Source organism: Lipotes vexillifer, unplaced genomic scaffold, assembly GCF_000442215.2.
Source record: "Lipotes vexillifer unplaced genomic scaffold, Lipotes_vexillifer_v1.1 scaffold539, whole genome shotgun sequence".
Classification (NCBI taxonomy): domain Eukaryota; kingdom Metazoa; phylum Chordata; class Mammalia; order Artiodactyla; family Lipotidae; genus Lipotes; species Lipotes vexillifer.
Genome location: NW_006789542.1, coordinates 269,860 through 281,200, shown reverse-complemented (window position 1 = coordinate 281,200; position 11,341 = coordinate 269,860). Strand labels below are relative to the sequence as shown.

The window sequence follows — 11,341 nt, the reverse complement described above, 5'->3', positions numbered from 1 at the left end:
GGGAAAGAGCTTGGTGTGTTTCAGGACCTGAAAGAAGACTGGTAAGGTTAGAAAGTTAAGGGAGAAGCCAGATTTTAGGGATCTTCTCAGCCAAGGAAAGGATTTTGGAATTTTATTTTAAGTGTTATTGGAGGGCTTCAAGCAAAGACATGAAACAATCCGATGGACCTGGCTGTTGTGTGTGGAATGGATTTGAAGGGGGTCTGGGAATACCAGTTGGCAGAGACCAAAACTTGCACAAACATGGATTGTAATTCTCACAGAGGCACAGTGATTGGGGGAGGGTGGGGACTGGGGATGAGGGGAGTATTTGTTAGACAACAATAATCTAGTGATTTTAGAAATCAAGAGGGGGTGGGTTTAGCTAAACAGAAGCTCAATCCAACAGACACGAGCAGACCCTTGTGTGTTGGAGGAAGGAGATTGTCTGCTTTGCCAGATCAACATCCAGTCCTAAATTAGTTTTATAACAAAGAGTGGCTGAAAACTCCTTAGCTATCTTGGCGTGGGGGGTGGGGGTGGGTAGTGTTTATTGCACCGTGTAGGTGTTTAGAGAAACTTTGTCACATTTCTTTTTTTCACTTTACTTCTTGTTTCAAAACAAATCTGGCCTAAGTTTTATCTGAAAGACACATCTTTTTCCTTAAGCCACTTCATGGATCTTTACTACATGCTGGGTCTTTGATGTGTACTGGTTGGTTCTAAAGACAGCTAGCTAGGTCTCTGTGTTGATTGATTGCTTCTGAGTCCCTCAATCAGAGTTTCTTATTGAAAAAAGGGATTAAGTGGGAAATTCCAAAATGATGTCTAAAAAGTAAGGAAACGGGGTCCTTATCATTTTAGAAAAGGAATTTTGATTTTCTTTCTGGTAAGGTGTACATCTTTCTAGGGTGAAGAGGAGGGTTGTAGTTATTCTGAATGCCCTTGCTATTAAGATTACACAAGGCTCTAGAGCTTTAGAAACTTGTTAATTTGGTGTCCTCAGACCAATAAGGTGTCTGTGAGCGAGCAAAAGGGAGGCTCAGGCCTCTGGGTTAGGGTTAGTCTTCATCTTATTCTCAAACTGGTCTGTGGATAAAAAGTTAACTCCAATGTGATTTGACCACCTTATTTTTAAAAACAATTTTACTCTGAGGTATAATTTCACCCATTTTTTAGTATAAAATTCACCCATTTTTAATATAAAATTAAATGATTTTTAGTAAATTTATTGTGTTGTGCACCAATCAGCATAATACAGTTTTAGAATATGTTCATCACCCCAGTGAGATCCCTTGTGCCTGTTTACAGTTAATCCCTGTTCCTACCCCCAGTTTCAGGCAACTGCAAATCTACTTTCTGTCTCCATAGATTTGCCTTTTCTGGACATTTCATATAAATGGGATCGTGTAATATGCAGTTTTTTTTGTTTGGCTTCATTCACGTAGCATAATATTTTTTCATTTTTAAAAGCAATTTATATACCATAAAATCCACCTGTTTTAAGTTTACAGTACTATAGTTTTTTAGTAAATTTACAGAGTTGTTCAGTCATCACCACAATCCAATTTTAGAACATTTCCATCATTCCAGAAAGATGCCTCATGTACATTTGCAGTCACTCCCTGCCGAAGGCAACCACAGATCTACTTTCTGTCTCTATAGATTTGTCTTCTCTGGAAATTTCATATAAATATGATCATATAATATGTGATCTTTTGTGTTTGGTTTCTTTTACTTTGTGTAATGTTTTTTGAGGTTCATCCATGTTGTAGCCTGTATTAGTACATTATTCCTTTTTATTGGACACCACTTGATGGACATTGGGTTTCTTCTGCTTTTTGCCTATTTGGAATAATGTTGCTATGAGCATTTACATCAAATCTTCATGTGACCATGTTTCATTTTTCTTGAGTGGAATTGCTGGGTCATATGGTAGATTTATGTTTAACTTTTTAAGAAACGGACAGACTTTCAAAGTGACTGTACCATTTTACATTCCCATCAGCCATGTATGAGGGTCCCTATTTCTTTACATTTTTGCCAGCATTTGTTGTCTGTCTTTTTGATTATAGCCATCCTAGTGGATGTGAAGTGGTATTTGATCGTGGTTTTGTTTTACATTTCTGTAATAACTAATAATAGAGAGTATCTTTTTATTTTTTATTTGTTTAACATCTTTACTGGGGTATAATTGCTTTACAATGGTGTGTTAGTTTCTGTTTTATAACAGAGTGAATCAGTTATATATATACATATGTTCCCATATCTCTTCCCCATAGAGAGTATCTTTTCATGTGCTTATTTATTAGCTTTTCATATCTATTCTTTGGTAAAATGTCTATTCAAATCTTTTTCCCATTTGGGTTGCCCATTGGGTTGTTTTCTTCTCACTGAGTTATAGAGATGTGTGTGAGGGTGTGTACTCATTCTGGATATGAGTCCTTCACCTGATATATGATTTCAAATATTTACTCTCAGTCTTTTTTTGGGGGGTGGGGCGTGCCACGGCTTGCAGGATCTTAGTTCCCCAACCAGGGATCTAACCCGCGCCCCCTGTAGTGGAAGCGCAGAGTCTTAACCACTGGACCACCAGGGAAGTCCTGAGAAATCTTTAGTAACCCAACATCACATAGATTTTTTTCCTATGTTTTCTTCTGTTATAGTTTAGCTCTTAAATTTAGTCTTCTGATATATTTTGAGTTAAGTTTTCTGTAAGGTGTGAGGTAAGGTGAACCATCTTGTTTTACAGATGAAGACACTGAGACATAGGAAGGTAAAATGACCTGTCTAAAGTCAGAGCTAGTTATGGGCAGAGCCAGTACTGGCATCCAACTGTTGCCTAATCCAGGATCCTTATTTCTGCATCTGCATTTGATTGGTTTTTGGAAGAATCTGAAGATGGTGGTCATAATCTCACCTTTTAAAGGAAATATCCTTACAATGAAAAAAAACTGATCGGAGCAGATATTTTGTAGATAACCCTTTTACATATAGTTAGATTTATTCTCTTTTGTGTATCCTATTTTGTCATTTTTTTTAATGTTCTCTGTCTCATTAATAAGTTCCTGAAAGTTCTTAATGTACTTCCACTCCACTCCTCACACACTCTCTCTCACCCCATCTTCCCAAGAGGGAGGAAAAAAAGTTTTTCCTTGAACTACAGCCTAGTACAAGTAGCAAGGCTCAGTAAAGCAGTGCATGCTTATTCTAACTTTGCTTCCATGCCAAAATGTTTGGAATACAGTATTTTGTAATAAGCTGTAAGTAGTTTTCAAAATGAATCTTTGTAATTTCTTCAGGTTATACTCATTTTTTTTTTTTCAAGAAACATGGTTGAAGTCTGGGCAAAAAAGGCTTGGGGGAATCTTTTTGAATTTTCTGTTTTCAAAGGATTGTACTTTAAGGAAATGGTATAATGCTGTCTCCTTTCTCGTCAAAGCACATACAGTTATTTGAACTATATATTTTTTTCACATGTGCTACTTAGGACTGTATTTGGGGTTAGTTTCTCGCATGGTTTTATTCTCTCTTTTTCTGGCAAAATCTTATAGAGAAGAGAAAATTCCCTTCCTAGAACATAATAAAAGCATACAAGTTGGGAATTCAAAGGACTTCCTTTTAAGGCTTCCCTGGTGGCGCAGTGGTTGAGAGTCCGCCTGCCGATGCAGGGGACACGGGTTCGTGCCCCGGTCCGGGAAGATCCCACATGCCGCAGAGCGGCTGGGCCCGTGAGCCATGGCCGCTGAGCCTGCGCGTCTGGAGCCTGTGCTCTGCGACGGGAGAGGCCACAACAGTGAGAGGCCTGCGTACAGCAAAAAAAAAAAGGACTTCCTTTTAAAGAATTGCATCATCTTAAGCATGCTTTGGCAAAGGTTTGAACTTTAAGTATGATTACTTGTAAAAGATGTAGTATTGGTCTCACTATTAATCATTTATCTTTTCAGTGTTTTTGAGCTCCTTCCTAACCCCTACTATTGCATTAGCACTTCTGACCAGGTGTTGTACTGTATTTGACATGTGTTGAAGCAACTGTAATAGTATGGGCTTTGGGGTTAGGCTGACCTGGATTCAAATCCTGGCGTTAGCTCTTACTACCTATCTGATCTGGGGCAATTTATATAACTCTTTTAGTGTCAGTTTTTTGTCTGTAAAATGGGAATAATGGTACCTATGTCCTTGGGGCTGTTGTGCAGATTAAGTGTAATTGTTTGCAGGAAGCTTTTAGCTCGTATTCATTACTCCATACAATCTCTTTGTTATCTCTTTCTTTTTTTCTTCTTTTTCTGTTTCCTAAGTTTTGGTACTGCCATAAAATGTGAAATACTGCATGATTTGAAATCTTGTACCCCTTGTAATCTTGTAATATTTTGAATCTGTTGTAATGTTTATTGGACCATCACTGCATCTTTTTTTTTCCTTACTTCCAGATCTTATTCAGGTTTAGATGGATTTAAGGATTTATGCTGGACATGGTAGTATAGCAGTGTAAGGCCCTGCCACCTGTTTTATTGCCCACGATACAATATAATGGCAAAGTGGGAAACCAGTCTGTCAAGGACTGTGCCATGTGGCTTTTGTTATCATGCTTTTTTTTTTTTTTTTTTTTTTTGCGGTACGCGGGCCTCTCACTGTTGTGGCCTCTCCCATTGCGGAGCACAGGCTCCGGATGCGCAGCCTCAGCGGCCATGGCTCATGGGCCCAGCCGCTCCACGGCGTGTGGGATCTTCCCAGACTGGGACCCAGACCCGTGTCCCCTGCATTGGCAGGCGGACTCTCAACCACTGTGCCACCAGGGAATCCCATTTTGGTTTTTGTTTGTTTGTTTTGGTTTTTGTTTTAATTTTTATTTATTTTTTGGCTGCGTTGGGTCTTCATTGCTGCATGCGGGTTTTCTCTAGTTGCAGCGAGCTGGGGCTACTCTTTTTCGCAGTGCGTGGGCTTCTCATTGCAGTGGCTTCTCTTGTTGCAGAGCATGGGCTCTAGGTGCATGGCCCCAGTAGTTGTGGCTCACAAGCTGTAGAGTGCAGGCTCAGTAGTTGTGGCGCATGGGCTTAGTTGCTCTGCGGCATGTGAGATCTTCCTGGACCAGGGATCGAACCCATGTCCCCTGCATTGGCAGGCAGATTCTTAACCACTGTGCCACCAGGGAAGTCCCGTGTTATCATGCATTTTTAAAAGTCTCAATAAATATTTACTGTTTACCTCAGTCTAGGTTTAGAAAATTGTTCTTTAAGATCCGTTTTTAGTAAGGTGTGATTCACCTACCTTTGATACTGTGGTGAAGGCAGCCTACTAGCTTTATTCTCTACTTTCCCTACCCTTTTAAATTTTCATTAGTTGTTCACTAGCTACACATTTGATGTCTAAAGTATTGGTTTCCAAATACACATTCCAGGATCCCACCTCTAGCTCCTCCATAAATGTGAAAGCCATTATGTTCTATTGATAGAGTGATGCTTAATGTTTAGTGTATTTTCTCCCCCTGATTGGAAGACTTAGCTATGATAACATTTTCAATAAGGCCAGCATTGGGCCAACAACCTCATAGGGTTGTATCAAATAGGGATTGCATTTGGCTGCATGTAATGGAAAACAAATAATAGTGGCTTAATAAAATACTTTTTTGCTCCCTTTATATGACATGAAAACTGGAGTGGCAGCCTAGGTGCCATTAGGCACCCAGGCTCCTAGTCTTTCACTCCACTCCACTTAGCACGTGACTTGCATTCTCATAGTTGCACGACAGTTGTTCCACCCCTAGCCTTGTGCTTGTGTTCCAGGCCAGAAGAATATGGTAAAAGGACAGAGTCACATGACAACTCAGCTGGCTCCCTTTCAAAGGGCTTTCTTTCTGGAAGCCTTACTCAGTGATACATTTCTATTTTATTGGACAGAACTGTGTCATTTGGCCATTTGCAAATGAAATGAAGCTTTTTATCCAAGCATGTTATTACTTAAAGCAAAATAGGTAAAAGTTCTCTTATTAAAGAAGGGAAAATTGTATGTTGGCTAGGCAACTAAAAATGTTGGCCTCGGGTTTTTTTATTTTAATTAAAATAGTTAAATAAGACACTGTAAGTAAATAATTTAACCTGACACATAAATAATCAGTTAATGTTAGCTTTAAAGAGTCAGTTGCCTACCAATTAAGAGTATGGTGTTGAAACGTCATGTAGTTCTGGTTTCTAGGCCCTACTCTGCATCTTACTAATTTATGGCCTAAGTCTTACCTTTGCTTGCATTGCTTTGTAAGATCAATAATACCTAACTCATGGGATTATTGTGAGAATTAGATGAAAAAAAAGAAGTGCAAGTAAGGAGAGTGCTCAGCATAGTACTTGGCGCACAGAGTAAGTGCTCAATAAATGGTAACGCTCACGATGGTAATAATGAGGTAATGCCCGTGAAGACTGGGCTATTTTTGTGTTTGTTCTGCTCCAAATGAGCAAAATTTTTTTTTTTGAAAATATATGCCACTACTTGAGTCATTAATCTATTCAACAAATATTTACTGACCTCCTCTTGTGTGTCAGGCACTATTTGGATGCTAGAGATACAGCAGCAAAGCAGACAGACAGAAATCCCTTGTGGTGGTGATGAAGGACAAATATAAAGTAGGGAACGGGATTGCGAACTGCTAGGGATAGAGATGAGTTTTAAAGAGGTCAAGGAAAGCCTCACTGAGAAGGTGACATTTGAGGAAAGACCTGAAGGAGGTGGAGAAGTGAACATGGTGGTTATCTGTAGGTTGTTTGGTCTAAGCAGAGGGAATATCAGGAGTGCAAAGGTCCTGAAGAAGGAGCACACTGATGTGACTAAGGAATGATGAGGTAAGGGTGGCTGGAGCAGAGTGATTCAGAGGTTGAAGGGGCAGACGGGTTGAAGAGATCAGGAGAGTAAGGTGGTAGGTAGGGATGGATGGTCCTGGCCATCAGATGGTATGAAGTGTGGTAAGTCATTGTGGTACTTGGCTTTTGCTTTGCGTAAGATTTTATGTTTTAAAAGGACAACCTGGGCTGCTACATGGAGAATAGTTTTTTAAGGGTATGAGGGTAGCAGAGGTTATCCAGGGGAGAGAGGTAGTAGTGGAGGTGGTGAGAAGCAGTCAGATGCTGGTGTAGCATATTTTGAAGTTAGAGATACGCTATTGGATTGGATGTGAGAAGTATCCAAGATATTTGGCAGGAGCATCCAGAAGGATGGGGTTAATATCCGTTGAGATAGAGATCACCAGAGTGAACAGGAGCGAGAGATGATTCATTGCAAAACCATCAGGCTGCTTGAATAATTACTCAGAGCATATGGCAGTGTCTTTATTTTCATCTTTGTATGGAGAGAGAGCGTGATTTTTATGATAATGACTGTTCTTACAGCTGTTTCTGTAAAGGAGCTTTAATTTTCAGTATGACTCTGACAAGAGGGCTTATTCAGAAAAAGGTTTACGAAATTGTAAAGTCCTGTATTTTCCATGGTTCAGGTGACAGTGCCTTAGTCATCTTTCAGAATAAACAGTCTGGACTAGCTCTTTAGTCGGTGTTAAAGCCTTACTAAAAAATACTTAAAATCTTTAGAATATGTATCTGTAATAGTGATGGTTGATCAGAATTTTGGGGGAAAATATGTTCAGTTGATTTGGTTCATTTGATTTATTTTTTCCTCACAGGTAGGAATAAAATCCATATTTTTGCTTACTCTTAAATTTCAGGATCTAGTAAAGTGGAGGGAGACTGTGAATTTTTTTTAGTCCCGCTCATACCTTTGGGCAGCTCCTTTTCTGTCTCAAGAGATAACATTACCCAGTTTGAAGGATTTCAGGAGAAAGCTCAGTCATGGTTTTTCGTATCCATTCTGGTGTGTAATGTACACTAACATAGCAGTTAAAGAACCAGCTAGGAGAGGACAGAAGAGTGGAAGAGGGGACATGGGGGATGGTTCATGGAGGATACAAAACATGTAAAATAGTGAACTTCTGAATTAGGATGCTTTATTGGAAATTGTTTTACATTTTCCATTATATTATTCTTCACATTAAGCCAATGCTTATTTGCTGGCATTAGAACAGTAGCTTTCACACTTTGACTAAACCATTTCTAACAGTTACCTTTTACATATTTTCATGTGTATTTACACTGAAGTAAAAGTTTTACAAGATAATATTTACATTTTTATTTTTTATATATTTTTTAATTGAAGTATAGTTGATAGATAATGTTTACTTTTACTGTGTGCGATACATACTGATGGTTTCTAATTTGATTCTGTTTTCTCTAAGAAAAATGATGGTTGAAACCCAGTAAGTTGACTTGTGGTTTGAAAAATTCCTCATGAAGGAACCTGCTTTAAAGAAGAGAAAGAAAAATTATGTATTGTGGGGCTTCCCTGGTGGCACAGTGGTTGGGAATCCGCCTGCCAATGCACTAAACACGAGTTCGAGCCCTGGTCCGGGAGGATCCCGCATGCTGCAGAGCAACTGGGCCCGTGTGCCACGGCTGCTGAGCCTGTGCTCTGCTTCGAGCCACAGCTTCTGAAGCCCGTGTGCGTGGAGCTCGTGCTCCTTAGGGGGAGAGGCCGCAGCAATGAGAAGCCCGCGCACCATGACAAAGAGCAGCCCCCGCTCACCGCAACTAGAGAAAGCCCGCGCACAGCAATGAAGACCCAGTGCAGCCAAAAATAAATAAATAAATTTATTTTAAAAATATGTATCGCACAGTAATTATATTAAGAAAAAGCAATTTTGAGTAGAATGCTTCATGTAAAATGCAACATGCTTTCAATATTTTTCTTCCCCCATGCCCTCTTTTGTATACATTTTTGTGAAATTACTTTTTTAAAAAATAATGTATTTATTTATTTGTTTTTGGCTGTGTTGGGTCTTCGTTGCTGGGCGCGGGCTTTCTCTAGTTGCGGCAAGTGGGGGCTACTCTTTGTTGCGGTGCGCAGGCTTCTCACTGCGGTGGCTTCTCTTGTTGTGGAGCATGGGCTCTAGGCGCATGGGCTTCAGTAGTTGTGGCACTCGGGCTCAGTAGTTGTGGCACTTGGGCTCAGTAGTTGTGGCTCACGGGTTCTAGAGCGCAGGCTCAGTAGTTGTGGTGCACGGGCTTAGTTGCTCCGTGGCATGTGGGGTCTTCCAAACCAGGGATCAAACCCGTGTCCCCTGCATTGGCAGGTAGATTCTTAACCACTGCGCCACGAGGGAAGTCCCTGAAATTACTTTCTATTTGGGAAGAAAATGAGAAAGGAGAGGAAGGAAGAAAGAATTTAATGATTGTACATTTTTTCTTTTTTTACTGTTTACAGTTCATCTCTATCCAAGGCTGTATGTACAGGAGAACCCGTGATTAAAACATTGAAAGAAACTACAGTTTAAGTGGTATGGCTAGAGATGGGGAGTTGGTGAGGATAACTTATCCTCATGTGTTTTGGTAAAGATTCAAGTACTTTAGAAGCATAATAAACCTACCCTATATCCAATACTTGAGGAGACACAGCTATGTCTTTTAACAGTTTAAATGTCTAATAGGAAGATAATAGGTAAATAAATGAACAATAATGACATTTATTGAGCATTGCCATTTCCAAGCACATAATCAGGGAACCAAGACTTACCCTGCTAATGGTGGCAGAGTTTGTTTGAATCTAAGTGTGTTTTCCATGGAGCTTCCTGAAGTTAGGTGAGTTTTGACTTGGGCTTTAAAAGGAGGGGGAGGTATGGATTAATATGTAGAAAGCAAGGTGAATGGTTTGCACAGAGGAATGGAGATGGAGAAAACTAAATTGCATCCAGGGTATGGAAAATAAGTTAAAGCGTTGAGTTATCAAGAAGTACAGTATTGGGAGTTCCCTCGGGTGCAGTGGTTAGGAATCCGCCTGCCAGTGCCGGGGACACGGGTTCGAGCCCTGGTCAGGGAGGATCCCACATGCTGCAGAGCAACTAGGCCTGTGCACCACAACTCCTGAGCCTGTGCTCTAGAGCCCACGAGCCACAACTACTGAGCCTGTGAGCCACAACTACTAAAGCCCACATGCCTGGAGCCCATGCTTCGCAACAAGAGAAGCCACCACAATGAGAAGCCCGCGCACCACAACAAAGAGTAGCCTCCACTCGCTGCAACTAGAGAAAGCCCGTGCGCAGCAATGAAGACCCAATGCAGCCATAAATAAATAAATAAATAAATGAAATTTAAAAAAAGAAAGTACAGTATCAAGTAGTGGCTGTGGTTTAGTGATCTGAGGAGTGATATTGTGCAAATGGACCTTGAAGATTATTTTATTAAGGGTAATAGATGGACTGAAGCCTAGGCTTTTTTTTTCTTTTTTTTAAAGCAATCTACGGAACTTAGAGCTTACTATCTGTATGTGTACTGTACTCATTTGTGTGCATGTGTGTATGGTTCTGTGCAGTTTTATTACATGTGTACCTTTGTGTAACTACCACTAACTAAATTCAAGACACATAACTGTATTCCACCACAAAGTCCCTCTGGCTACCCCTTTGTAGCCCTCCTAACCTGTCTACTCACATCCGTAATCCCTGACAACCACTAATCTGTTCTCTGTTGCTGTTATTTTTTTATTTCAAGAGTGTTATATATTATATAAATGGAGTCATAAAATATGTAACTTTCTGAGATTGGCTTTTTTTCATTCAGCATAGTGCCCTTGAGGTTCATCCAAGTAATTGTGCATATCAATAGTTCGTTCATTTTTATTGCTGAGTAATATTTGTCTGTGTGGACATACCATATGTTTAACCATTCACCTGTTAAAGGATATTTGGGTAGTTTCCAGTTTTTAGCTATTGTGAATAAAGCTGCTGTGAATATTCATGTACAAGTTTCTGTGTGAACAGAAACTTGTATATGAATTTTTAATTTCTCTCAGAAAAATTTTAATTTTTAATTTTAATTTCTCTCAGATAAATACCCAGTCATACAAATGCTGAGTTGTACAAGTTCATTTTTAGTTTTAAAAGAAATGGCCAAACTGTTTTCCAGAGTGGCTATACCATATTTTATATTTCTGCCTACATTGTATGAGTCATCCAGTTTAACCATATCCTCACCAGCATTTGTGTTATCACTTAAAAAAATTTATTTTAGCCATTCTGGTAGGTTATTCCATCGCTGTTGAATTGCTTTTGTACCTTTGTCAAAAATCACTGTGGGGGGCTTCCCTGGTGGCGCAGTGGTTGAGAGTCCGCCTGCCAATGCAGGGGACACGGGTTTGTGCCCTGGTCTGGAAAGATCCCACATGCTGCGGAGCTGCTGGGCCCGTGAGCCATGGCTGCTGAGCCTGCGCGTCTGGAGCCTGTGCTCCGCAACGGGAGAGGCCACAACAGTGAGAGGTCCGCGTACCACAA

At 40.1% G+C, this 11,341-nt stretch overlaps 1 protein-coding gene across 2 annotated transcripts in view; it reads left to right on the top strand.

Annotated features, from left to right (window-relative positions):
- The window catches only part of OXSR1 (oxidative stress responsive kinase 1), a 101,984-nt gene that overhangs the window by 1,235 nt on the left and 89,408 nt on the right, over positions 1 to 11,341 (top strand). The window lies entirely within an intron of this gene.